Source organism: Gambusia affinis, linkage group LG06 (assembly GCF_019740435.1).
Source record: "Gambusia affinis linkage group LG06, SWU_Gaff_1.0, whole genome shotgun sequence".
Lineage (NCBI taxonomy): Eukaryota > Metazoa > Chordata > Actinopteri > Cyprinodontiformes > Poeciliidae > Gambusia > Gambusia affinis.
Window position 1 is genome coordinate 20,523,129 of NC_057873.1, and position 24,306 is coordinate 20,547,434.

The 24,306-nt window shown below is 40.8% G+C and overlaps 1 protein-coding gene across 2 annotated transcripts in view; it reads right to left on the reverse strand.

Annotated features, from left to right (window-relative positions):
- The window catches only part of grik4 (glutamate receptor, ionotropic, kainate 4), a 356,426-nt gene extending 332,667 nt beyond the window's left edge, over window positions 1–23,759 (reverse strand). Inside the window, exon 1 of one of the 2 annotated variants that reach the window (XM_044120574.1) lies at window positions 23,493–23,759. The gene's annotated coding sequence lies outside the window, so the exon portion shown is untranslated. Of the gene's footprint in view, window positions 1–2,099; window positions 2,889–23,492 lie in introns of those variants that run through there. The other variant, XM_044120576.1, reaches the window with a different exon arrangement.
- Between the last annotated feature and the right edge of the window lie 547 nt (window positions 23,760–24,306).

Here is a 24,306-nt window from a genome sequence, read left to right on the forward strand (position 1 = left end):
GCAGGATGCCAGCTGTGCAATAAATCCAGTTGGGAAATTTCCTCTGCACCAAATATTTTACAGTTAATCGTTAGTGGCATCATAAAGAGGATGGTAGTCGGTAGCCACAGTCGTCCAAGCCTCCAGTGGCCTTCAGATTAGCTCCAGAACAGTGCATAGAGCGGTTCGGGAAATGAGTTTCCGTTGCACAGCAGCTGTATCCAAGCCTCACATCACCAGGCGCAATGCAAGGTGTCAGCTTCAATGCATAGTTGTAATGCACACCCCCACTGGACTCTACAACAGACACAATTCAGGGAATGAGGCTTTGGTTGGTAGTTGCCAGACTTCATTGTCCAAACCCACTTCTCCTTACAGGGCTGGCATCTTTCTCTAGCTTTCATTGAGAGAGAGATACAGTAACACAGTGCACAGCTGACCAGTCCATCACTCAGGCAACACAGAGACAAACAACCATGCATACCTAACAGTTTTGTTTCTGTCAAGCCAGCGTGAATGTACATATTCACAAGAAGAACGTGCAAATCCCTGACCAGGATTCGAACCTATAGGACAAAGAAAGTTCCATAAAGACACTGACAAGTCTTGGTTGGAACAACATGACCAGTTTGCACAGATTCCTGACCTCAACCTGAGCCAGGTCTTTTCATCCGTCATCAGTGTCTGAAACCACATGTACGCGTCGAGAGAATAAAGATAAATAATTCTCATCTTTTTCATCCTAAACCTTGTGGAAAACCTTCCCGCAAGAGTTGAAGCTGTTGCAGCTCCACAGGACGCACAGACGACATTTCAGACCACATGCATTATGAATGGGAATGTCTTTCAAGTTCATTTGCGACTGGAAGCAGATGATCAAATACTTCCAGCAACACATTGTACTTTGGAATTAGTGTTAACAGTATGAAAATGATTAGCAAATCCCACAGGTTTTCAGATGAAGCAAACAACACGTCAGTAGTAATAATTGCTTAACTTCAATATCTACTACTAAATTACATCTTGAGACTCTGGCATGTGTTTTTACAATAGTGTTTTTCAGCGTGAAATCAGCCTGAGCTGTTTGTGTTTTTAAAATGAGCAATATTTCTACTTAAAAAAAAGGGATTGAAATGGCTCTTAACAGGTGGAGACAGCAGTGGATGAAAGCTATGTTCCTCATTGCAACATATTAGGCAAATAAAACAAATTTTCAAACAAGGCCATTTGGATTAGTATAGAATTACTGCTGGAATCAAAAGTGGAAACAAAACGAATCCACACAAAACATTAGAAAATGTAAAGATGTATTTTTAATTGTAAAAAAAAAAAAATATTAGGGAGATAAATGAAAAAACATACCGTTACATCATAATGACTGGATGTGGGTCTGTCGCTCATCATGCTATAAATAACACCAGTAACCTGTAGATGCCACCAACACAGCAAAAAAAAAAAGGAGCAGACCAAACCACAAGGTGGTGCCAAAAATATATCCTCCCTCCTCTCTTTTCATGACAGCATCGCCAGTGTGGAGGGGGGCTCCACACACACACACACACACGCACACACACACACACACGCACACACACGCACACACACCTCCTGTGCATCTGTGTTTTGAGAGAAAAAAAAGGTGCACTTTCCCAACAGTGCGCAGAGCGTCACATCAACATGCGCCACACATCTGCCGTTCATCACCCACGAAATGAATTTACAGTCCGATCTGTGTCACTTTCTGCCAGCGCCCTCCCAACATCCGTCACGACCAAGACGTCCTCTCTGCCTCCTTCCAACTAATGATTTGTGCTCTCCTGTTGCTGCCGCGCAAATGACGGCTTCCATTCTGCCCAACATGCAACAATGTGCGCACGGCCAGAGTCCACACAACAAGACAACTGTAGCATCTCGGATATAAGAAAACAATCCGAGCAGTTCGACTCTGGCAAGAAACTAACAGCTTCAGTCATCCATTAATTAGCAATTGCATTATAAATAACTATTAAACTTATCCTGCACGAATAAGCGACGTCTACCAAAAGGCTTCAATTGTGTTGAGTCAGTCTTAGGCAATTGACATTCTTCTAAACTCCGCGCATTAATGAATTAAAAAGACTCACCTTTGCTGCCTCTTTGCTTGGCTTAAAAATCAATTTCCCTCTCACTTTGGTGCGGGGTTGGTGCGCTTCGGTCCGCAGAACTCAGGCTGAATTGCAAGAAAAGCCTGTAATTGCAGAGTAACTCAATTTCCCCTCCTCAGGTCTCTGGATCTCCCGCGGCTCCCCTCCACCACCGACACTCTCAGGACAGAGAAATGGACAGATTAAATGCGATAGCGATAAGATCAACAGCGGTCCGGGGAAATCTCTTTTTTGGGGGGGATGGGTGTGTGTGTGTGTGTGTGTGTGGGGGGGGTGATCAGATCTTTTCCCGCTTTCACGGGACAGAGGCAGAAAATAAGAGCGACGGGGTTAAAGGGGGGGAAGAGAGCGGGTGGCGGGGGAATCACATCCGAAGGAGTTTGAAAAATATCCCTCTTCTCTTTATCACCAGTAGAAATGAGCCCCCTTTTTCGTCACCGGTTAAAGAGTTTTTATTGTTCCACGGGCCCACAATCTGATAGCCCTTAAGAAGTGGAAGGTGTATCTGTGAGGTTGATTGCAACGACGGCACCGGTGATGCTGCGTAACCCGCATCCCACTTCCCCGTAGAGGGAAGAGCAGCAGAGAGAAAAAGCGAGGCAGCTGATCCCTCTCTGTGCGCGAAGCTCCCGTGATCAAACACTCTTGCAGCCTGCCAAAAATAATAAAGAAGAAAAAGCCTCCTTCTTTTCACATCTTGTGTTGTTGATCCATCCACTGCGGTCCGGTAGAAAGGTTCAGAGCAGACTAAGGTGCGGGTGAGGTCTGTCCTTTCTCCTTCTTTCCCTCTCTCGTTCTCTCTCTCTCTCTCTCTCTCTCTCTCCCTCTCTCTCTCTCTCTCTCTTGCGCGAAGAAATTCTCCGTCAGAAAAGGAGATGCTCGGTGCCGTCCTCACGCAGAGACTTGGCCGGGCGTGAAAAGGAAAACGCTCCGGACTCTGCATTTATAAACCCATCACAGGAGGTGGACGCGGTCCGCATACGGAATAAGAACACGGGTTTTACGGGGGGAGAAAGTTAACCGTGTGACATGTAACCAGCATGAGTCCGTTTATTGGTGTTGAAAGAATATTTCAACACCCAACTTATCCAGCTGCCATTGTTATTTTTGGCTAAATGATAAAGAAAAGACGGAGTAAGCGCAAGAAATGTGTCGCTTAAGCAATAATTTCGTCCTGGTTTTCATCAAACTAAAGTATTACAAAGAAAGCAAATTCAGTTTTCATATCTATTTGATAGAAAATCTCAGCGGGTCCTTGTTGTGGGCAGTCCGGTCATCCATTAAAAGTAAACGGCCTTTAATTTACACACTTCTTGGCGTGTAGCGACCACATTACAGCATAGCTTATTGGGATTTAATGATAGGAAAACATAAAGTAGTGCGTAATAGAAAAGTGGAAGAAAAAGAAAGTTTTTTTTGCTTTTTATAAAGAATCTAAGTGTGCTGTGTATTTCTGTCTAAAAATAAAATCCCATAAAAGCAATTGTATTCAGAAATCTCCTAATTTGTACAAAGGGTCCATCTTAATCTTGGTATAATTAAAGCTCTTCTGTGACAAACTCAGGGGGTTGGTAGAGGTAAAAGAGCCACATGAAGATCACAGTAGAAAGGTCCAATCTAAATTTGAAGAGACATTTAAAGCAGGGTCAGGCTACAGAGAAATATCCCAAACACTGAGCTTCTCACAGGGTTCTGTTCAGGTCATCATCTGAAAATGCAAGAAGTGCAGCACAACTGCTAACCCACTTTTGCCGAGGTTATGAACTTTGGCAAAAAAAAAAAAAAGAAAAAGAAAAAGAAAAATGAACCACTGTGCTTTTCTTTTCTCCTGTGAGAGAGGTTTTTCTGACAAACCGGCTGACCAGATCATGTCTGCACATTTACAGTTAACAATAGTCACCCCACTGTTGCCAATTCAGCAACTTTCTTAATATATTGAGCAACATTTCAAACAAAAAACTGGTATCGGCCAAACTCGGGAGTTAGGCTTTTTAAAAGATCGGTAATCGGCAGTCAGCCAGAAAACTGCCATCGGTGCGCCCCTATTATTTATGCGTTTCAAATGCCCAGTCAATTTCCAAACTTGATCCACTTGAGAACCAGCAATAAGACACTCAGATTTTCCTCATCCAATGTGACCAATGAGCTTTTTTTTCAGCTCCAGTCTTTATTTGACAGTGTAGACAAGAACATAGGTGTGAGAGAGGGGGAAGAGGTGTGTGTAAGTCTACAGGTCTGAGGTCTCTGTACATGGATGAGCACTGTGCCACTTCCCTTACTTAGGAACTATCTTTAAAAGAAAATTGGGCAACTGGTTGAGTTAGGGGGGCTAAATACAAGATAATGCCACATTTCATACTTTTATTTGTAATTTATTTGTGCTCGTCTGTCTCATAAAACCCCAACAACAAAAAGATGGACAAGTTAAAATGGTTTGAATACTTTTGCAAAGTGCTGTACCTCACCTCTGCTGTTTGGTTCTTTTTTAAGATCTTCGAGAGGCTGCCAGTTATTTTTGAAGTAAGAAAAAAAAAAATACATGGATTGAGCACTATATGTCCACACTCTGACACACAGATGAGTCACAAACATAGTGGATGAACTGTAAATGTCAATTTAAACACTGAACACTATACTAGAAAGGTGAAGGTTATAAGTCATTAGAGTGGACAGCTCAGAAAAATCTGTCACCGCGACTCACCAGCCCACCCTCGGTACGCCCACTCATCGTGACACACCACTCTCATAGCAGCTAAGAGAAAAGGAAAAAAAAATGATAAATTTACGTTGTTTCACACTCATCTGAATCATAGAGCCCAAAAATGCTCAGTCGTCTGCCAACAAGCACTGGTGAAATTGTCAGCATAATACACCGAAATATAAACAACTCAAACATACAAGGGAAAATATTTGTGCTTAAACTAAATTTTTTTTTTTTTTTTTTACCCCGCTGCCGACTCAATCTTGTGATATTTTCCAGGACTTTTATTCCCACTGCTGGAAGCCTTTCTCCCAGTAAAATCCCTGATTTGAAAAGTCTATTCAACCCCAGCCTCTTTTCCTATCACTGTATGCAACAAAGCTATTTTTTGAAAGTTCTTTGTACAAACGCTGTTTGGTAGAACTTCAAACAACCAAGAAATGCGTCTTCACCTTTTAGTAAAAGGGTAAAAAAATAAATAAAATAAAAAAACCCAAAAAGTTACTCATCTCTATCTGCCCCATGAAGCGGCAACCCCAAAATCATTCCAAAACAGTAAACCGTTTTTTTCATTCACCAGTAATTATGAGTAAAAAAGTGGTTGTCAAGTATTGCATGCCGCATCGTTTGGGGTGATGGATCTGCAGCTAATGTCAAAGTGATCTTCTTAATCACAAACCTGTGTCCCTCTGAGCTCTCAGGTATGCGGGGCACTCATGCAATTAAACATAGGAATGTCTCACCAGGCGACTTTGACTTATGAGTCCTTCATCCCAGTCGTCCTGCTTTTACTGCAGAGCACGCGGAAATTGTAATGCAACCTTTACATCAGCCACAAATCTCTCAATATGAAAGATGGCTTCAGTGCTTCCTTCAGATAAAAGGAGTGTTAACCATGGACCTGTCTTCAAGCTGTCCTTTCTGTCCAAAATCCTGTGATCTCCTTACTGCTCTGCGATTTCATCTTCCTACTTGTCACTTTGATCACCAAAGTTAATCTAGAAAGTTAAAGCTAAACTTGGGTCGCGGTGTTCTGCCAAAGGAAAATTTAACACACGAGGGAGGGATTTGGGAGTGAACAAGGGTGCCATTTATTTAAAATCTGCTCCACACAGAGCCTGTATGTTCTCAGAAAAAAGGAACTTACTAACATTAACTGCCTTGCTTTACCCACAAAAACTGATTTAAGTGTTTAAAGTTGCTTTTGTTTGAATATTTTCCACATTTCATGCACAAATGTCTCACAATTCAGTCACAACTGCCATCTTCTGCTCCTGCTCATTGGTTTCTCATTTCTGTTGTTGTGCATTTTCCACTTTCAAGGTACGCTGCATTCAGATTACAGCACCGCCGCTTTGATTATCTTTGCTTGCTCCAACCGTGATTTTCTTTCATAAACCTCACAATTCTTTATGATTTTGCTCAAAGGTTTTAGACACACTACAGCTGCAGAAGAAAAGTACATCTTTGGCCACACGTGTTGAATTGTAATTATTCGTACAGATGTTTTAAACTCCTACTCTTTGCCATTCCTTATAGGAGGTGAGGTTCTTCTGTTCCACCAGATGTTTGCCAGTTGCTGCTGCCGCTAGTCTGGTGGAGCCGTGTGGGGAAGGTGCGGGGAAACGGCTGGGGACTGCAGCTCCAAGGAGGATCTTTGAGTGAATAGGAGGTGAGCAATTATTTAGACACAGAATGGCTGCTATAGGAGATTTAAAGATTTTTCAAACATGTATAAAAGCTAGAAGGCAACATTCCAGGTAGGTTTTTGATGAGGGAGTAACATTATTATGCAATATAAAACATGAAGAGTTAACTTTATATGACACTTTCCCTTCAAACACAGAAAAATAAGGTGCGTTCTCTTTTGTTTTTACAAAATTCCCCACCTTTATTCACTCCATGTTCACCGCCGAGTCTGTAATCAATATAAAAATGGATCTTCAACTTATCCAGTCACTCCTTCAACACTGTAAAGACAGACTTGACACAAAAACTTGTTGAGAAGCCATAGTACAAAATTTGCGCAACCTTGAGTCAGATAAAAGATATGAGCTCTGCATAAGAGACGCACATATTTAACCAAAAACAACCTTTTGTGCTCCAGTGGGATGGAGGGAGAGGACGAAGGCGCATTTTCGTCACATGAGAACGTAGTGATGGAATCTAGCCGCCAACCATCTTCTCGCTCAATAATCTTCATGCTCGGGGTTTACTCGCAAAGGAGATCTTGATCTCAACAAGTGTTCTTCCCTAAATAAACAAAGCAACACTGTTAAGCCAGTGCAGCGTGCCGGCACTTTAACTGGATTTATTGGCGAATCTTACATCTGTGACAAGGTCAATTGTACAGTTCAGCTGCATTTAGATTACAACTACACCATGATTTTAATCTTTCAGAGCCACCTGGAGGGAGGTTTACATTAAGCCTCAGGAAAAACAGGGATTATTAGCTGCTGCTGTAAAGGAGACAATCACTTCGACAGGTATACAAAGCTAACGTCGTTTATCACAACTGCATAAGAGTGAACCACATCAGTAAAACATCACCGATTTCAGATAAAAATCTAAAACTGCAAGCTCCAAGTAAGTAAGTAAGAAAAGGATTCCCACCATTCAGAGCCAATATGTGGCCAGAATAGAAATTTAATAGGATATTTGTATTTCATAATGCAGACTGAGAGCTGATATTAATTTTTAATGTGTTGTAGGCAACAGACAGTTTGCCATGCCAAATATGTATTCAGTAATTTGCTATTTTCCAAACACCGTTTCTAAAGCATTGAAATGCCTTGAAAATGAAGTTTGTCCTTGGTAAAAATCCAAAGATATGCACTCAGTCAGAAACTCTGGGCCTCATCTTTTAAAGGTTTTGCATGTACAAAACCAGGTGCAAACTCGACAGCATGTGCAAACCTGATGTGCACACAAAGTGAATACAGGATTGTGTCAGCAAAATGAGGAGGATGCTTTCTATAATAATTGTTTAAAATAACAATTAATCAAAGTGTTCAGATCTTTATAAAGTGTTTCATATTTCTTTAGCTCGATACAAACATGGCGTTTATAAAGGACTCCGAGTTTCTCTTTTTGTTTTGCTTGTCTCACAAAAAGACATTTCCATTATTTTTGTTATGACGTTGCTTGAGGTCTTACTTGGCCAAAGAAAAGGAAAGAAAGAAAAAAATGGAAGCAACCTGATTATTCAGTACAATCCATAAACTCATTGTACCGTAGCATCAAACACAAACATCAAATCAGGGGATGGGGGCAGAAACCATGTCAAGGCAGCGTTAAAATGGAAAGAGGAATGAAATAATATCTGAGCAAGTTTGGTTTGTTGTGGAGAAAGGCAGTGCCTGAAACTTTATCTGATCTATCTGAAATCAGATTCCTTTTTTTTTAATAGAGCTCTAAATCCCTTGGGGTGAGGTAGATGGCAATGATGGGTGGAATAAGGTAAACAGTAGCAGAAAATATGACATGTGGTACAGACAATTAATGGCACAGACGATTTAATGATGCATGCTAAAGCACACACTTTCTTTTCTAAGGTGCAATTTAGAGTCATACGCAAATTTGCCAAAGTGCAATGAATAATCAGCTATGCAAAACAAAATGTGCTCCTAAATATGTTTGGTTCAAGTCAAGTCATTGTCAGCCTGCCACTGTCTGAGTCTGATTTGATTCAAGTGAGGATGACTTCATCTGACCCCACATAAACTTCACATGACAGAGAGGCCTGTGGTAATTAGACAGAATGCAGTCGTGCTGCTGGAGACGTTATTGACAGAGCCTTGAATTCCAAATGAACTGCGACCACGTGTGTGGAGGATGGATGTGAACGAGGCTGCTGACGCTGACATGACAGGACAAGGGTACAGTCACCTCACTGAGATGCAGCTCTCAATGGATGACACATTTATGCTGAAGTCAGTGACTGCCTCCATCGCTGCGAGTGTATTGATTAAAGGAAAATGGCAAGGTGTGCCTACATGGAATAAAACCTGCCACTGAATTGCAACATGGATTGTCAGCAATTTCTGTCATTAGCATTCAGGGCCTAATTCTATTGACAGATGTTCTGGCACTGACTTTCCTTTTTCAGCTGCGAAGCTGTGAGGTTTATGCTCAGCAAAAGGGCAAGAATGAATCTTGGACTCGCAGTTTAATCACAAAACAACAATATTAGCTAAGTAAGTGATGATGTCTCATATATCATTCAGAGTTAATTTCAGTAATTTAATTTGAAAAGAGAAGTTATGATTCATAACATAGACTGTTACGTACAAAGAGTTAATTTGTATATGTTTTGATGACGGCTTACAACTAATGAAAACCCAATTTGCAGCTTCTCTGAAAATTTGGATACGTCACGAGGCCATTTTAAAAAGGTCTTAATTTAAAGTAATCTTGTGCTCTATGATCTTTGGGAAAACAGCAATCACTGGATCAATCATTAAGAAGGGCAAGCCACAAAGGGCATAGCCACAGCTTTGAGAGAATTTTAAAGAGAAGCTCATCCAGACAATTGGGGGAGATTCACAAGACATGGACCGTAGCTGGAGTCGGTGCCTCAACACTGACAAATGTATCCAGGATATCAGCTAATGATGTCGCAATCTTAATGTCAGGCTGCTACTGACATTAGGACAGAAAAGTCTTTCTTGGCCTAGTCAGAAAAGCGGCTGGATTGTTTTTTTTAGTCTTTGTCTCGACAGTCTCGAGACTACCTTTTCAAAGTTTTGGTCTTTCTTGGACTCCATCTTAGAACTAGTCTTGGTCTCAAAACCATTTTTTGAGACCAATTCCAACTGCAACCTTGTGCTAAAGTCTTACTGGGTTACATTTATATGGTACTAAGATTTTCTCTCTAACTTTAATAATTTGAACACTTAACTGTTTTTCTATATGCTCTCAGGTGCTCAATCAGAAAGAAAAACGCAAAGGTAAATAGGTTTTTGTTGAAAATCAATACATAACATTGTGCTACCAGCTAGCTTGATTGGAGCAGAAGGTGGAGAGAGCATAACGTTACACGCAGCAAATGGACAATTAGTTAAAGCTACTTTACTTTGGAGGATAACACAACAATAATAAGACAAATAATAGCTAGAGTTACCTTCAGCGACCTCCTTAGGGCAAGTTGGGCTGTAGAAATAGCAAACCCTTTTTCTCCTTCTATGTCCTGCTGCATGGACCACTACCTAAGAAACCAGGTATAATGTTATGTTTTTATGGAGCGTCAGAGATCCATTATAACAATGTGTGTTATGATCCAAAATCAGATCTCATTTGAGGCAGAGGATGAAGCCCGTCAACATTATGTCAAAAGTGCTTTTACTGAAACAAGACCATGATCAAGATGTATAATAATACAGACTAAATAAATACTATTCTGAGCTTTACCTAAATTTCATTAGTTTGGGGTGCAGAGGTTGGTAGGGGGCATCACATCATTGTGCCTTCAGCACCCAAATGGCTAGAGCCAGCGATGGGTGAGAAACACAAGACCCAACAATGCAGACAAGCTGAAACAAAACAACCTGGGCTTCCTACAAACTTCAGAATAATGAACTGAAGAACTCAACTGAACTGAAGTAGGAGCTCATGCAAAAGGAGCCCTGACCACTGATGAGTGGATATACTGTAACATACATAAACAGATTTTTTAGCTTATTTAACAAAATCTTTTTGTAGTTGTTGTTGGTCTTATGTAATATTCATATTACCCAAGAAACTGCATTTTTGGTTTTCAGTAGCTCTAAGCCACAATCACCAGAACATCAGGAAAAGAAAAAAGAAACACTTTATATCTCTCTGTGTGTTATGATTCCATAATGAAACATTCTCATTTTAATCAAGGTAGTTTTCAGTGATATTCTACGAAATCATCTGTTTGAAAACAGGTAAAACAAATCATATTTTGAAGAAGCAATACATTTTTAAAATAAAAATTAAGCCTTTTAACATTTAAGAATCAACATTAAAATATAATAATGTAATGTTTTTTACACTATGTGAATTAGCTAAGTTCACTAATGATTTCACTGATACGTTCACTAATAATTTAGATGTATTAGAATCAAAACATTTCACTTCTTTAAGCCCACATTTTTGTATTTGTATCTTTTTACTAAGATGTTAATATTTCATTATAGCTGACAATGTTTTTTTTCCCCCCCATTCTTCTGAAACTTTAACGGTTGCACATATTGTGATAAATTTTTAATAATACAGAAAAGTGCTTCCATGGTGGAGGAAAATTTAACGCCTCATACTGCTGTATGTTTGCAGGAGGAAAAAAAAAAAAAAGAGAAAACCCTGAGGATTATTCTCCTTATGTTCTGGGAGGTGCACCCTTTCTGCGAGAAAGAAATGTCAATCCTGTACCGCTACAGTACCGTCGGAGCCAGACAGCGCTGCAGCTCCTTAGAGGAAACGTCACTGCTGAGGAGGGGAGTGGTGAAGAAGTAACTTATCGAAACGAAATCTTTCAAAATACATCCCCATTATTTCTGAACCTCCTGTGGCACGAGTGGTCAGTTTTCATTTGTCACTCTTCTGCGATTATCAGAGAGCCAAGTGGGGATAAAAGATTAACCAGCTACAGTATCAGGTACCTCATTCGTGAGACATGTGTAAATGTTAGCTCAGAGGACGGCTGTATGTGAGCTCCATAAGCACAGAGAGTAAACTCTTCACCCCGACAGCTGCTGGCGTTAAAGATTGATTTACAACTCTTAGCCACCAGGGGTTTAACACCTCTCCTGCGAGCCATTGCAGATTCAGACGTGGCATGACCAGCTGGTAAATATTCATTAGCTCTGAATCAGGCCAGTGCCGCACCAGTGCAGCAGTGCTGTGTCAGTGTGTCAGGTGGTGTTGTTTGGTGTCCATCTGCATGCGCGCGGACACTCCTTTATTGCCTGCGTGTGCTGCATTACATTCCGCCCCCAAAGGTCCGCCTGTATTGTGAATTGAGCGGCCAAGTGGGGTTGTTCATTTTGCATCAGCTAACAGGATGGATCCTCCTCTTCTGTCAGACTGACAGCAGGCTAATGGCTCTGGCTCTTTTCCAGTGGATGTGGAGAGACATGAAGGATGAGGGGGAAAAAACAGAGAGCGTGGGTAACAAGAGATAAAGCAGTGAAGAAGAGTAGAGTGACATGAATTCGGAGCAGCTAACCAAGAAATTGTGTCGGAGTGGGTCTACCCCCAAACTCTTAGCTGCTTGTGACAGTTCTGAAAGCCGCCATAGAGCGAGATGTCGCCTGGATTAGAACCACGCGTGCTAAAGCTCATGTGTCTCTCAGCTGGAAAGCTGATGTGGAATGAGATGAGGGGAGCAGGCTGGGCCGGATTTTAGCAGGGGCTTACCGGGGCTGCAGCCCGGGGCCCCGGCATTTCGGGGGCCCCTGTTATATTCGTGTTTGATAATGACCAGGCCTCTTGTATTGCTCAGACACTTTTATTAAAGTCTCATCATGCGTCTGCTCACACAGGTTCCTTACAGGTGTGTCACCCAAGACTAGCCTCCTTCTGTTGTCCTGTTCTTTACATTTATGCATTCACATGAACTCATGATTGCCACCTAGTGGACATGAGCATAATTCAATCACCACATCCTCCTTTCTTTAAAGTTAGAATATTACAACAGAATTCTATCAAACATACATTGCATGAGACAGATAAAACATGAATTACAAATTACAGACATTTCAACTTATACATTTCAACCTTTTCCTCCCCCTCTTTTTTTTTTTTTTTTTTTATAAATTCAGTCTATCCGGTTTTTTTACCACTCTGGTAGATCTTCTTAACACAGGTGGATCGTTACTAATACTGTCCATGTCACAATGTGGTGCAGTTGAAGGAATAATCTGAGAATCCTCTGACACTTCACTCGACTCATCAACAGACTCTAATGGAATTTTCAACAAACTGCGACGATTTCGTCTCAAAACTTGTCCATCTTCAGTTTTCACTTCAAATGAACGTGGAGCTACTTCCTGCAGAATAGTTGCCTTAGTATTCCATCCCGCATCATCTTGAATCCTAACTGGGTCCTTATATGCCAACGGGGGTAGAATCTTAGCTGATCTGTCATAATATGACTTTTGTTTTGCTTTCTGCTTTCGTAACCTGTACTCCAACTTTGACGATTTCTTTGCACCTTGTTCATTACTGTCATAACTTGGCAAAGTTGTACGAATCTTCCGATTCATCAAAAGTTCAGCAGGTGAAAATCCACATTGCAATGGTGAAGATCTGTAGCTTAATAAAGCTAAATACGGATCAGAGTTGCTATCTGCAGCTTTCTTTAAAAGTTGCTTAAGAATATGAACCCCTTTCTCCGCTTTTCCATTTGACTGTGCATAATGTGGACTTGATGTGACATGCTTAAAATCATACTGTTCTGCAAACTTTTGCCATTCTCTGCTACTAAAACATGGTCCATTGTCACTTACCACAATATGTGGAATGCCATGCCTTGCAAAGACTGATTTAGCATGTGTTATGACACAATTTGATGACATATGAGCTAACAGAGCCATCTCAGGATAATTTGAAAAGTAATCAATGATCACTAAATAGTCTTTACCCTTAAAATGAAACAAATCCATTCCCACTTTCATCCATGGTGATGTAGGAATGTCAGTTATAATCATAGGTTCTTTGCTCTGTTTGTTCCTAAATGTCTGACACGTCTCACATTTGTTTATTAGCACCTCAATGTCCTTATTTAGTCCAGGCCAAAAAACTGATTCCCTAGCTCTTCTTTTACATTTTTCAATGCCTAAATGACCCTCATGAATCCGCTGTAGAATGTCCTGTCGTAACACTTGTGGAATCACAATTCTGTTGTTTTTCAATAACAGTCCATTCACAATACTTAAGTCAGATTTAACATTGAAAAACTGTGAACATGAGCCTATTGACCATCCTTCATCCATATTCTGTATGACTAACTGCAGCTCTGTGTCTTTAGCTGTTGCCTCAACTATTTGCTGTAGCTTTCCATCTGACACAGGCAACACAGTGGACACCAAATTCACATGACATTGAATCTCCTCTTCAGTTGAACTCACACTAATGTCTGTAGGAGCTCTAGACAGAGCATCAGCAAGAATCAGATGTTTCCCTGGAGTGTAGATTAATGTAAAGTCATACCTCTGCATCTTCATCATAAGTCTCTGAATCCTTGGTGACATCTCATTCAGATGTTTCTTTATGATGGCAACCAAGGGTCGGTGATCTGTTTCAACTACAAAAGATGGCAGACCATACACATAGTTATGAAACCGTTCTAGTCCATAAGCCAGCCCTAAGCATTCTTTTTCTATCTGAGCATATCTGCATTCAGCTTTGGTCATGGCTCTGGACGCATAAGCCACTGGCTTCCATTGTTCATTTTCAGCTTGAAGAAGAACTGCTCCAAGCCCATCTTTTGAAGCATCTGTAGACAGTTTTATTCTTTTAGTTGGATCGTAAAAGGTGAGCACTGGTTCAGTAGTCAGATATTTTTTTAATTCCTTCCACTCTTGTTCATGAACGTCTGTCCACTGAAATTGACTATCGTTGTTCAGGAGTTTGCGAATGTTTGTCAACTTTGCACTCAGATTGGGAATGAATTTTCCTATAAAATTAATCACCCCCATGATGCGTAGAACACCCGTTTTGTCGACAGGCGGTGGCATCTTCAGGATAGCTTTTATTTTATCTTCATCTGGTTGAACACCTTGGGCAGATAGTTTGTCTCCAAGAAACTTAATTTCTTTGACGCCAAACTCACATTTATTTTTATTAAGCTTCAACCCATTTTTCTGTATGCGCTCCATGACGCTGCCTCAATCTGTCATTGTGTTCTTGAACTGTTGATCCCCAAATAATGATGTCATCAATATAAACTCTCACTCCATCCAAGCCTTCTATGATCCGCTCCATCGCTCTGTGGAATATTTCTGGTGCCGATTTTATCCCAAAAGGAAGTCTTAGAAAACAGTATCTTCCAAAAGGTGTGTTAAAGGTGCAATACTTGGTACTGTTTTCATCCAGCTTCACTTGCCAGAACCCTTGTGCTGCATCCAACTTGGTAAAATATCTTGCTCCAGCCATCTCACTGATTATTTCTTCTCGAGTGGGTATTTGATAATGTTCTCTCCTGATGTTCTCATTTAGATCTTTTGGATCCATGCATATTCTTAATTCTCCATTCTTTTTTTGTAATCACTATAGAATTAACCCAATCTGTGGGCTCTTCCACTTTCTGAATGACTCCCAAGCTGGTCATTCTATCCAACTCATTTTCAACCCTCTCGCAGTGGTGCTGGAATGCGACGTGTAGCATGCACAACAGGTTGAGCACCCTCTCTCAGCTGAATCTTGTATGTGCAAGGTACAGCACCTAATCCTTGAAAAATGTCCTCATAATCCTGAAGCATTACATCCACAGGGTTATTAGATTCATCCAATTCAGTGTTTATCTGATATACTCTTTTCACTAGTCCAAGTTCTTCACATGATTTATCACCTAAAAGTGACTCACGATCTTCTTTTACAACTGAGAAGAACACAAGATGTTTTGTTCCTTTAACTGTCACATTCAGCTGACAAGTGCCAATGCACTCAATTAATTGTCCATTATATCTCTTAGACGGACTTTCGTCTTTTATATGAGGTTTTACTTGCATTTCTTTAATATCAGACATGCTAATGAGATTCGCCTTAGCACCTGTGTCCAATCTGAACTGAACTGTGGCTCCATTTATTAACAAAGGAACTATCCATTTATCATCTCTGTCCACACATTGCACTTTTTCTGACTCATTTTCAAAGTTCACAACACCAATAAAGAATGTGTCACTTAAGTCAGTTTCCTCCACTAAGTTTACACGATTCCTCTTCTCTTCTTTCGTCTTCATAAAGCATTGCTCTGCAAAATGATTCTTTCCACGGCAATTAAAACACTGCTTACCATAAGCAGGACATTGTCTCACTTTATGCCGTGACCCACAGCGCTTACAGTTGATAATGGCTTCCTCCGGCAGTTTCCTCCTCTGTGCATTGCGGTTTCTCTGGCTGGACACAACTCCGACTGCCGCTGCTCCGTCACTGAACTGTGAAGTAGTTCCCGTTGAAAGTTCAGAAAATGTCCTCACTTGCTGCAGAGACAGTTCGCTCGCCCGACACATCTTTACAGCCGTTTCCAGGGTCAATTCGACTTCTCTCAGCAGTCTCTCTCTGAGCTTCCCATCACGCACACCAAAGACGATCTGATCTCTGATCATCGAGTCCTTCAGCAAGCCAAAATTGCATGACTGAGCTTTTACTTTCAGATCTGTCAGAAAGTTATCGAAGGGTTCATGCTGAGTCTGCATTCGGGAACGAAACACGTATCTCTCATAGCATTCATTCTTCTTAGGTGAACAGTGAGCATCAAATTTACTTAGCACAACATCCAACTTTTCTTTGTCTTCTGGTTCATCAAACACAAAAGTGTTGTAGACATCCAAAGCCTGCGCTCCCGCAATGGTCAGCAACATCGCTACCTTTCTTGAGTCCGGCTTTGTCTCCAAACCCATTGCGGCGACATATAGTTGAAAGCGTTGTTTGAAGGCACGCCAATGCTCATCCACGTTTCCCGTCAGCTTCAAGCTCTCCGGCGGTTTCAGCTCCATGGTCGGCCTTTCAGTTCACTCCTGACACCATGTTATATTCGTGTTTGATAATGACCAGGCCTCTTGTATTGCTCAGACACTTTTATTAAAGTCTCATCATGCGTCTGCTCACACAGGTTCCTTACAGGTGTGTCACCCAAGACTAGCCTCCTTCTGTTGTCCTGTTCTTTACATTTATGCATTCACATGAACTCATGATTGCCACCTAGTGGACATGAGCATAATTCAATCATCACAGCCCCGAAGGATGTTTTATATTTTTGTGAATGGATAGTGTCAGAATTTAATCAATGACTACCATGATTTTGACAGCACCGATGAAAAATGTTCCAATTTGTTCTGGCAAACGTCCATCTTGAATGCTTGCTTGTTATTGGTCCACTTTTGACGCATCTTACGCATTGGGGAGGAGGAGCGTCAAGGGAATATTATTTTACAATGGCGGACAACAGGAAATATGACAGCGGAGCGCAGAAAAGAAGGAAGAGAAAAGAAAAAGAGCATCGCGCCAAAGAGGCGACAAACAAAATGCCTAAATTGACAGGCTTTTTAAAACCTGTTAGCGGAGATGAAGCAGAAACATTATTATCCCCGCTCCTCAAACCCTTAGCTATGCTAACACCGGCACTAAGATCCCGCCAGAACCTATAACCGTGACTGAGTCGGTGGCTGGACTGGCCTCTGTGGAGTCAGAGTTGGTGGAAGCGGATCTTCTTCCGCAGATGGAAAAGGCGACTGTGGATCCGTACAGTACCGATCCGGCGCATTGGGGGAAATTGGCGAGTCCGTGCGAGCTTACTGGGCTGGCGAGGACGGAGAGCTGTCAAAATATGAATGTTGGCTTTCAAGCATCAGAACGGGTGTACAAGCATCAAAAGCGTCACTTCTCCAAATCTCACTTTAAACGCAAGATGTTAAATGGTGAGTACATCGAAAGACCGTGGCTGCTCTACTTTCCATCCACCGGAGCTGCATTTTGTTTTGCATGCCGCATTTTCAGCAATGCTAATACTCAGTCAAACTTTGAAACTGGTTTCAGTGACTGGAAGCACGCAACTGAACGCAAATGCCTAAACTTTAAAAAATCCTTCAGAGGGCAGCACTTTGGACTTACCTGGGTCAGGATATTTTCTGAAAACTACAGTATGCCTGATCTCTTTTTTCCAGAAGATATTGTTTATATCCATGTTCTGTCTGACTGGCAGAGAAGCACTTTTTTGACATTTATTTCCTCCACTATTTACCAAGAACTTTAAAACCAATGAAAAAGTTTGAGTTTTGATATATTCCACTTGTACTTATATGGACTTGTAAATGCTGGGGATATTTGTATAAATATTGTTTTACTCGCTTTGCTTTGTAAAAGTAGATTTGAGCATTGCATTTCTTGCACTCAATCTGTTTTATAGTTTGTGTTGAAGTCCAGGCAACAATAACTATTCAGTGATTTTATTTTGTGATGCAAGCATCATATTCTAGTTTCAACCCCAACATGTGGTTTAGTCTTTCTAGAAAAGAGTTCAGAGTTGTTTGTAGTTTGTGACAACTGGCTTATTAAAGTTGTAAGTTGTCAAAACTTACTGTTCGGTCATTTTCTGTTCATCCTCTAAAACAAAACAAACACATACAAATATATATATATATCTATATATAGATATATATATATATATCTATATATAGATATATATATATATATTGACTCTAGCCCAGGGGCCCCCATCCTGACTCCAGCCCAGGGGCCCCCATCCTCCTAAATCCGGCCCTGGGAGCAGGGGATTGATTCACTTTCTTTGGACAACTTAAAGTGAACAATAACAGAGCAGCTATATTCCACTCAGCACAAGAGAACAAGCTCTTAAATGCTTCCTACTCGTCTTTCAAGACAGGAGGAATGAGCAATAGGGCTGATGGGAGCATTTAAATAGCAGTTAATAGTTTGCGGGGTTTCAAATCACAATTTGTGCTGCCTGACTGGTAAGTGGGTTGCAATATTTAAGTATAGAAGCAAGACACTGCTAGCATGTAGGGAAGGAAGGCAGTTGGGTTCATTTATCAGAAGTTTGCATTCACTCTCTATGGGTTAAAATTCCAAAATTAGTTTTATTCAATTCATTTTTCTTTTTTTAAAAAATCCAGTACATTTTGATTATTTTCTAAAGTCCACACAAAGTCACAAAACGACACAGATAGGCTCAAATGGATAAATATTCCCTGAGTAAGATCTGTTAAATATCACCCATTAAGCTGCATCTCAAGCAAACTCAGTGTAGCCGTCAGCGAGGTTCTGCAGGGTTCTGAGGGAACTGGTCTAGGTAAAGCTTGAGAGGAAAATAGATTTTCTTTTTAGATTTTGATCATGTTATAATGTTAATCCCTCATCAAAAACATACCTGGAGTGTTGCTCTGATTCCTCAGTGCATGTTTGAGTGAATCTCTGGTGGTGTCTAAATGCTTGTTCTCACAAAGCCCCATCCATTTACCCAAAGCTCCTCCGTGGAGCTGCAGTCCCCAAGCTGAGCTTCTGTGTCACAAAGCACCCCTCTCCCACTCAGCTTTGGTGGAACGATTAAATGCCTGGTAGATCTGCACATCTGAGGAACTTGCATGAACTACTTCTCAGTCCATCACTCCTAAGAAGCGTTGTTAGCGGCATAATGAGAAACACTGTTGTGATGACTTTCTGAAGGGGAAGTGTCGAAAAGATTAGGAGATTCTTAGAGAGGCCAATTTCATATTTTTATGACATGGCAACATGCTATAAAATGGCACCATGTGCCAGGAAAATGTATGATACCGCTCCTTTAATTCAAACGGGTTAGTTTTCTGTCAAGCACTCAGCTTTTAAGTGCAGTCGACAAATTTTCAATAGGGCTAAGGTTGAGCCTTTGGAAAGGTCATTCAAGAAAACTTAATGTCAGCCTGCTTTATCCACCCCAAAACTACTTTATGTGCATTTGATATCACTGTCCAGATGAAACGGCTAAAAATTAAGGCCCAACCTCCTATTTGTTGATTTCAGAGGTAGCATTTTTTTTTTTTTGTCATCCACTTTTTTGCAAAAGTGCAGTACAAGGAGCAAAACACAGCCCTACAATGTTCTTAAAATTGAAAGTCTTCTTTTGACTCCTTTCAACCCTTCAACCAGTTTAAGCATAGCTAGATATTTGTCTGACCATAAAATAATTTTTTCCAAAAGGCATTTGTCTTCTCATGTTAGCAACGGTCAAAGTGCTTTTTTTCTTGGTCGCCAACTTCTCAGTCCAGGGTTGATGTTAAACTTGGTGCACTGTTGTGAGTAACAGCTGGTTTAGTATTTTTCTTCATGAGACTTTATTGATCTCAAAGAAAAAGTTAATGTTTTGACACACATTATCCAAGGTCCTTCAAGGAGTTGTAGATTTGGTTTATTCTTCTCAATGATCTCATTTTCACGAGAATGTCCTCAGATGCTGATAACTGAGGGTAGAAAGAACCTCCGGTGTGTTTCACAGCAGACCTGAAGAAGCCTCCAAATGTTGCCAAGATTGAGTGTAGGTTCATTTGTGTTGTGCATGCTAAAAATATATTTGTCCATTTGGATCAAATATAAAAAGACAGATAAAAATGATTCAAGAGGTTGAGATGCTTAAGTTCAGAGAGTGGTGAAGACCTTGTATTCGTGGAAAAAAGAAAATGGTGAGCATTAATTGCAACCAGCATCATCACTGAAGTATATATAAAAAAAAGATCTTCAAATCCCATGTGTCCTAATATCATGGAGCACTATTTGTATCATCAATGAGTTTCTTTTTGGTCTTTAACTTCACTTTATGCTCCATCACTTCAGCAAATAAATGCTGAAAATACATATTTTTGTCCTAGAACAATACTAGTCTTGATATTTTGGATCCACTGACCTCAGAGTTTCCTTGTATTGATTTAACCTTCATCACTTTTCCTTTTGTCCACTTCTCTTGGATTTTACAAATGGTTTGTTACAACCACTTTCTAAATCTTTCATAAAATTCCTCGAGGCACTGTTGTGATAGCAAATGTTTCTCTTTTTTTTTGCTTTATCCAAGTTACCGCTGCCTTGGCTCATTACTGTGCAAGTCAAGAGGAGGAGAAAAGTCAGTGGTTATTTGGGGAAATTTACCTGTAATCAAAAGATATTCTTTCTTATCTTGATTTTCACCAACTCAGACAATCTACTCTGTCAATCTCCAGTCCCGATTTTATTAAAGGTTAAACAGCAAAGATGGTACAGATTTCTGCTGCCAGCTGAACAGACCACACATCACCAGAGCATAATTATGTAATCAGGAGAGTACATCAAAGCCTCTGGCAAACTGACTCGTCAGCGTGTGACCTCTCTAAAAAGGGACAAATAAAAGCGTCTATTTTGGGACTTCTGCTGATACATAAAACTGGATTTTCTTATTGTCGCTTCATGCTCAGAGAAGAAACGAGAGGCTATTATTTCAATAGGTCAAAATAGCTTAGCTTAACCTTAAAAGCCCTTATGCTGTTAAAGCTGTTTGGAGAAGCAAAGCCAGCTTTTATCCAATTGTCAAGGTCAAGATGTTAATGCAAAAAGGTTCTCTGTGGTCCAACACTTAATAGCCGCCTCCATGCTTGCATCCCCACTTTTCCAAACAGTGCCTTTGTGATCCTGCTTGCAATGCAGCTGGATTATCGGAGGCCCTTGACTGAAGTTATTTTCTGCAGCACCCGTGGTGAAACCTCTGCGCCAACAGGTCAGGGGAAACGGCTCACCTCTGAGGCCTTACCGGGAATTATTAGCGTCCGCTCAATTTTTGCCCTTTCTAAAAGCCAGCTGGATGCTGTCAGATAAGTTAAAACTGATGGCAGGGGAGCATCTTCGATATTACAAATAACTAGCTCAGGAGCCTCCAGCCCACGGAGAGAATAGCAACAGATGACCAAGCAGAAAGGGCATTTTCGATTCCAGTCAGGGTTTTTTTTTTCTCCTTTTCCTCTTCATTTTCTTCTTTGCTCAGTATTTAGACTTTGCCTTTTTCTGCAAGTAGATTATTTCCTTCCGGATGTTGGAACTAGTATAGGAGCTTCATTGACCCGCACTGAGCTGAAGCTAAATCATCTGACCCCATTTTAGCCTATTTCAGCATTGAGGACTCTTAGACAGGCATGCATCAACTCTCCTAATCTAAAGCCGAGATGCATCTGGAGCTGTGAACGCTCACCGAAGTGTCACCTCCCCACCAACACTCTAATGGATGCCAGTCAACCTACTGCAGCATCCACTCAAAGCATAAAACGCATTCTGAAATATATGCAGCTGGATGGCGAAGTCTGTCGCCTACATATGCTCAGAGTGAGAGTAAATGTTTGATGCAAACAGACTTTCCTTCCATAAACTACTTTTTGAACTTGTATTTTTTTTTTTTTTTTACTAAAATAATTCAAATACAATGGGTTGGGTTGAATTTACCAAACTGGATTAAGACACACGCGATCACCATTAAAGTAGTTGGTTGTTCACAGAGAGCTGAAACCAAATACAGTATATTAATGGAAAGCTGAGGAGGGGGAAGCATAGGGAAGGTGCACTAGCTGCAGTCTTGGGGACTATGAATCGAAAACCAATCAAAAGTTTGTGGGAAAGGCGTGGACTGCAGGTGGAGTCAGTCAAGACCCAACACACAGACTTGTAATGCCACAAGAGACTTCGCCTGTAGCCTAAATAGTCTAAGATTTACATACATTTTGAATTTTACTTGGAAATCAAGGCCCCACAGTCAAGAGCTACTGAATCCAAGTTTCTTGAGGTCCAGTTTGACGGTTTAAGGAGCCAAATAGCCGGCTGGTGTCGATCTGCTGTGTTTTATTACGCCCAAAGTCAGTGCAGCTGTTTGCCAGGAAATTTTAAAGCACTTTAGGCTTTTCTCTGCTGACAAGCTTTAGGGAGATGCTAATTTCACTTTCTGGCAGGATTTGGCACCTCCTCACAGTGTTACGTGTACCAGTGTTTGCTTCAGTGACAATGTGCTTGATTAATACTGTACATCAAATGAACATACTTTTCTGTAATCTAACATTGCTGTTTTTAGTATCTTTTAGTTGTATATGAAATTCTAGCTTTCTGAGATACTAAATTTTAAAGTAGCATTAATAAATGAAACGCATTCCAGCAGGTAAGAGGTATAGAAAAAATTTAATCACTGTAATCATTTACTTGAATATATTCTTTTTAAAGACACAGCTATAAAAAAAAAACAAAGAAAAAAAAAACTTTTAGATTAAATACCATTTTATTTCTGGTTTTGTTAAACTGCTAAAGGAAAACTGTCTCAAAATTTATCCTCATACGCTAAGCCTATAGTTTGCTATCTGGAACCCATAAAAAGGACAGCATATTAAATTTGTGGCTGCAGACTTTAAAGAATACTACCAAATGCCTGTTTACATGGCACACACAAAAATGATTACATAATTAAGCGAGCACAGCACGCTCCATGGAATGAAAGAAGAACCATGATTCCTAGATGACTCATTGTGACTCATGACTAGGATTGTTCTGGGGGAAATTAAAAAAGGGAGGAGGATACTACACCATTCTGCAAATTATTTTTAGTCAAACGTGAAAATATCACCGGCTGCTTTCACAGAGTCTCTGTTAAACTGCTTTCATTCCCTTTACATTTTTGATAAAATGTCCAACTGGCATCATCAAAATCTTGATAAGGAAAAGAATAAATGCCATGTTGTTCCTTTAACAATACTCGCTTTTCAGTGCTGTGTTCAGATTTGGGTTACTCAAAGCAGGGCAAAACAAGTATTACAAATCACTGAGTACTCATCCAGCATCAGTTAGAATGAGACAGGCTCCAGTGTGTTTCCCTTCCAAATGCCCAGAGGCCAACCCAGAGCGGCTGACTCCAGTGAAATGTCAAACAACCCACTTAGGCTTTTAAACATCTAACTTTGTTTTCACCGTATGGTTTTCCCCCCTCCCCTTCCCATGTTTACCTGGTACTGGACATGTAGCCACCACACTCCGTCCAATCAGCTTGGCAGGATAGAGGCTGCAGCTGTGCACCTCTCCTCCCGGTGCTGGTTACAAAAATCCCCAAGAAACACGACTGCCAGCAGCGCTATCGATTTCTGATGTGCCTCCGTGGCGTGTTAAGCCTAGGTGTGCTCCCGGGTCGCAGCTCAGAACGCTCCCACTGGTTTCTCTTTCACAGCAGGATGAACAAGGGAGCCCGACGCCAGCTGGCCTGCCTGCCTGAAGCCTTTTACCCGGATACTCCATCAAAGTGCTGTGTGGTAATTAGACAGGGTTAATGCCAAGCCAAGTCACAGGTGCCTATTCATTATCTGATTGCTTGATTAGAACTGGTCCGAGAGGAGGAACAAATGAAAGGGTTCAGGTATCATTCTAGGATATTTGGTTTGTACAAATCTTTGCCCAATCGGTGGCGTGTTTTTACAGCACCCCTCTTAGGAAGTTACTTTATTCCTCCTTCAGAATTGACTGAACACATCCTGTACACATCTCGCATGGCTCATTGTTCTGCATGGTACACTGATTACAATAAAGGATGGACTAAACACAATTGGTGGAATTGCATTGATCCTCAGTCCAATTCATCTGATACTGGCCTCAGCTCGATGGAGAGGGAATAGGGCAGCACAGAAATCGATTCTATAAGGTCAGGGTTTCCGTTTGGGAAATAGGTTACAATATAAGTGAGGGTTTTGCAAGTAAATGGAAAAACAAATTAAAGAGAGGCATTAAGGGGCGTGAAAAGCATGCATTTACTTATAGCACATAACTTTA